A 6,005-nucleotide genomic window follows, 5' to 3' on the forward strand; every position below is an offset into this window, starting at 1 on the left:
GTTATTTAAGTTCTGATCGAAACTTGATATTCAATCTGGGAGATCCAAATATAATTAACAGATATTTTGCCTAATATTTTCAAAATATTTCGGACCTATGTAATGACTAAATAGGGATCTATGCAGAGGGTAGTTACGACAATACTAAATATTTTAAGTTTTTGAGTTCGGTTTAAGATGTTTATGGAACTTACTTATTACTTAGTACATATACATGTACACATACATGTGTACATGAATAAACAAAATATAAATGTACAAATAAATATATATATATATATATATATATATATATATATATATATATATATATATATATATATATATATATATATATATATATATATATATATATATATATATATATATATATATATATATATATATATATATATATATATATATATATATATATATATATATATATATATATATATATATATATATATATATATATATATATATATATATATATATACATATATATATATATATATATATATATATATATATATATATATATATATATATATATATATATATATATATATATATATATATATATATATATATATATATATATATATATATATATATATATATATATATATATATATATATATATATATATGATGGCACTATATTCCGGGATATCATCCGTTCGCTCGTTGAACTCCGACTGGAATCCTGCATCCGACTGGAATCCTGCAAATCTTGCATCCGACTGGAATCCTGCAGACGTTTCGCCAAAATCTCACTTGGCATCTTCAATGCTCGCGCTCCGAAAACACTTCGAAGTGTTTTCGGAGCGCGAGCATTGAAGATGCCAAGTGAGATTTTGGCGAAACGTCTGCAGGATTCCAGTCGGATGCAAGATTTGCAGGATTCCAGTCGGATGCAGGATTCCAGTCGGAGTTCAACGAGCGAACGGATGATATCCCGGAATATAGTGCCATCACATTTTTCCATCCGTGAATCAATACGTGAGAATATATATATATATATATATATATATATATATATATATATATATATATATATATATATATATATATATATATATATATATATATATATATATATATATATATATATATATATATAAATATATATTGGACTTGGAATTTCTTGTACTAAACTTACTTATTTGATTTCAAAGGATATCGGGTAGCGGTCCGTGGTTAAAAAAAAAAAAACAAAGAAAAGAGAAAGCTCCTTTTTCTTTAACACTCAATATTTAGTCAATTTATTTGTTGACTTCTTCAGGAGTGAACTAAAATTTAATGAAAACAACAGGACAAACTATATAACAGACAATTAAAACAATCGTGAGAAATACCTACAAAATTAGAGTCTACCACATAGTTCCTCAAAACAATACTTTACAATTAAGGTAAATGAACGAAGCGACATAATGAAACAAACGGATAAACACTTGGTATACAATTCTTAATAATGGTAGGCAAAAGTTGCGCTAACGGGGGTAGCGAAAAAAAAAAACAATCAAAACACAATCGATATAAATAATGACAAAAAAGCATAAAAATAACCTACTCCGTGGATCAACAACGCAACGCGAATACGCTACTCGGTGGCCGAACATTACATTATCTGTTGTTTAACTGAAAAATGTTACAGTATATATTGCTTGTTTGCTGTGTATCAGACTTGTAGTTAATTGAAATTTTATTTTTTTTAATATGGCACATTTCAAGAAACAGTCGGGCTTCATAATTGTTGGCACATTGCAAAATTTTAGGATTGCTGTAGTCAAATTCAAGTCCTGTTTTTATGTAATGCTCAACCACTGCACAAGTATTCTTATGAATACGGCAATCACTTTTGTGCTGTGTTAAACGTTGTTTTAACCACTGTGAGGTCTGTTGACAACCCAAACACGACAATCGATATATGACATTAGAGTTGTATAGTAGCGGAGTTGGATCTTTCACCCTAGAAAAAAGTTTCGAGATGTTTTTAGTATTATATTTGGCAATTTTTATTTCCTTGAATTCTTTGAAAATATTTATGATAGATTCTATGAGGTTTTTAATATAAGGTATCTTTCTGTAACACATCCGAGCGCCTGGTTCCTCTGTTGGACCGTCAAATGTGTTGGAGTTATAGATTAATCTTTTAAGTATATGTTTTGGATATCCGTTATTGACAAAAATGTTGAAAGTTTTTTTCAGGTTATTTTGAACAAAACTGTCAGAGAGATTTATGGCTTATATCCTTAAAACTACGATTACAAATACAAATGACTATAATGTAACAAATTCATTTACCTTTGCCAACATGATCAACAGTTACGTACTCCCTGACAATTATGTTTTGATTGCATTGGATGTCGTGTCGCTCTTTACTAATATTCCTCTCGAATTGGTAAATCAGATTTTGGATAATGAATGGAAAAAGATAAAAGAACACACTAATCTTACAAAGACAAATTTTTTCAAACTTATAAAATTTATTTTTGATAACACCTATTTCAGTTTCAATTCAAAATTCTACAAACAAATTTTTGGTACCCCAATGGGTTCTCCCATCAGTCCAATAATTGCTACCCTAGTATTGGACAATTTACTACAAATTATACCCAAATTACCTTTCAATTTACCTTTTATTTATAAATATGTTGACGATCTTCTTTGTGCGGTACCATGTGACCAAACAGATATAACCTTGAGTATTTTTAATTCTTTCAACACCAACCTACAATTGACAATTGAACTTGAAAAAGGCTCATACGTCCCCTTCTTAGATACCAAGGTTATTAGAACTAACAAAAATGAAATTATTTTGGATTCGTACCAGAAAGAAACTGCCTCAGGTAGATTTATTAATTATTATTCCTCTCATCCACAGAGCCAAAAATATAATACAATTAGACATGAAAAACAGAGTTACACATTTGAGCCATGACAGTTTTGTTCAAAATAACCTGAAAAAAATTTTCAACAGTTTTGTCAATAACGGATATCCAAAATATATATTTAAGAGATTAATCTATAACTCCTACACATTTGACGGTCTAACAGAGGAACCAGGCGCTCGGATGTGTTACAGAAAGATACCTTATATTAAAAACTTCATAGAATCTATCATAAATATTTTCAAAGAATTCAAGGAAATAAAAATTGCCAAATATAATACTAAAAAAGTCTCGAAACTTTTTTCTATGGTGAAAGATCCAACTCCGCTACTATACAACTCTAATGTCATATATCGGACAGACCTCACAGTCGCTAAAGCAACGTTTAACACAGCACAAAAGTGATTGCCGTATTCATAATGATACTTGTGCAGTGGTTGAGCATTACATAAAAACAGGACATGAATTTGACTACAGCAATCCTAAAATTTTGCAATGTGCCAACAATTATGAAGCCCGACTGTTTCTTGAAATGTGCCATATTAACAAAAATAAAATTTCAATTAACTACAAGTCTGATACAGAACAGATAATGTAATATTCGGCCACCGAGTAGCGTATTCGCGTTGCGTTGTTGATCCACGGGTTATTTTTATGCTTTTTTGTCATTATTTATATCGATTGTGTTTTGATTGTTTTTTTTCGCTACCCCCGTTAGCGCAGCTTTTGCCTACCATTATTAAGAATTGTATACTAAGTGTTTATCCGTTTGTTTCATTATGTCGCTTCGTTCATTTACCTTAACTGTAAAGTATTGTTTTGAGGAACTATGTGGTAGACTCTAATTTTGTAAGTATTTCTCACGATTGTTTTAATTGTCAGTTATATAGTTTGACCTGTTGTTTTCATTAAATTTTAGTTCACTCCTGAAGAAGTCAACAAATAAATTGACGAAATATTGAGTGTTAAAGAAAAAGGAACTTTCTATTTTCTTTGTTTTTTTTGTTTAACCACGGACCGCTACCCGATATCCTTTGAAATCAAATATATATATATATATATATATATATATATATATATATATATATATATATATATATATATATATATATATATATATATATAATCACATAATAAATATTTTACAGTGACTTGCTGGTACCTCCTAAAAATGCTGTCTTTGTGACTACTGTAAAAACCTAATATTATACATACAACACACTTTCATAATTTAAAATGGTATATTGACTTCTTTTTCGAGCAGAAGAAGATTGACATTTTATTGTAATTATTAAAAGCAAAAATGAAATCGGTAGTTTTAATGTTCAACGTACCTCGCATTCGCTATTTGTCAAGAATTACTAGTGTTTTAAATTTAACTATCATTATTGTTATCTCGATTTAAATCGGCTTAAGATTTACAAATCTTATTTAAATTTTAAGTTACACAAGCAACATTACGTTTGGACTTTTAAACTAAAAATATATTAAGTGTTAAATTTAATCTTCGTATTGACGATCACATTTATTTTTTGAACAAGGAACTAGGGTGATTGAGGCTGCTTAGGACTTTCGCTATATAATATTTGTTAACCCACTTTTAACATCGTGCGTTTCAAGACATGTATAAAACTTCCTGGCTGTAGAAAATATTTTAGTTACAAATCAATTAGTCTATATCTTAGATAATAATTTATGTTTTTTATATTGTTGGCGCGTCAGTTTCCTTAATTCTTTTACTTGTTACTGCACGAAATAGGTGAATTGATTTATTTTAGTTTTAGTAATAAACATTGGTATCTGCTATTTTCACATATGTAAGTATGAATTTGTAAACTTCATAGTGGTTAGATATCCAACACCATCGGACCCTTTTCGATGTGATGTTATTGACCATGTTCTCGTGTCCTACAAATTTCTTAACAGTTCAAGTTGTTGTAAGTAACTCTGATTTCTGCAATTCCCAGTAGAAATATTTGTTGGGTTCCAAATCAAATAAGTAATTTAACAAATTCTTTGGGATGGTTGCACTGGATCCAACAATGGTTGAAACTATTCATTGTTACCTTTTAAGCCGTAGTTCGAGTCGGTCTTCTTATCTAAAACAAGTGACACTGGTTATGAGTGACAGTTTCGTAAGTCAAGATGGTGCGTTCCAAATAGAGTTCTAGTTTCGCATCTTTTCTGCCTATAGAACTTGTATTGTATTATTACTGTGTTTTTATGAAAGTTGTTTTCATATAATTCTCGCTGTATTTACTTATAATTTATGGAAAAACATCAATTTCCAGTATTAAGATATCAAAATAAGCTTTAGATATTTTTTCTGTAGAATCGAAAAAATGCTAAATATAAATAATATATATTCAGAATTTTTTAAATTATCAAAGAAAGATGAGGTAAGGCACGCCCTGTATCCCATTAGCAACTAACTACATTCCATACAATTTTTTCACACCTTTTATAAAATATATAGAATATATAGAAGATATGAAAAAATTCTATGGAATGTAGTTAGTTGCTAATGGGGCGTGGCTTACCTCATCTTTCTTTGATAATTTAAAAAATCCTGAATATATATTATTTATATTTAGCATTTTTTCGATTCCACAGAAAAAATATCTAAAGCTTATTTTGATATCTAAATACTGGAAATTGATGTTTTTCCATAAATTATAAATTAATACTGCAAGAATTATATGAAAAGAACTTTCATAAAAACACAGTAATAATACAATACAAGTATTTGTGATATTACCTTAAAATACTAACAATAAAATCTTTGGTCTCAAGAAAGATGACACTATTCTTCAGTCAGGAGAGCGAAGATCAACTTGTACTTGGACAGCTAAGACATTTTTTTTGTTATTTCCATATTTGAGAACGGCGAGTACTTACTCTGTGTCGCTAAGGTGTAGTTGAAAATCTTTTTGCTCGAAATACCTCGTTAGTATCATATTTGGTTTGACTTACGTGTCCATAGGGAAGACACTTTTATTTAGTCCTTTGAGAAATTTTCTTGTTGTTGGTACGTTTGGAGTGTTCCAGTTGTCCGGAAAATATATTACGAGGAAATGGTGAATTACGCAACTCCATGCGTTAGATGAATAATAAAATAACTGGAAACTAC

This window comes from Cylas formicarius, unplaced genomic scaffold (genome assembly GCF_029955315.1).
Source record: "Cylas formicarius isolate icCylForm1 unplaced genomic scaffold, icCylForm1.1 PGA_scaffold_4__25_contigs__length_36172078, whole genome shotgun sequence".
Classification (NCBI taxonomy): Eukaryota; Metazoa; Arthropoda; class Insecta; order Coleoptera; family Brentidae; genus Cylas; species Cylas formicarius.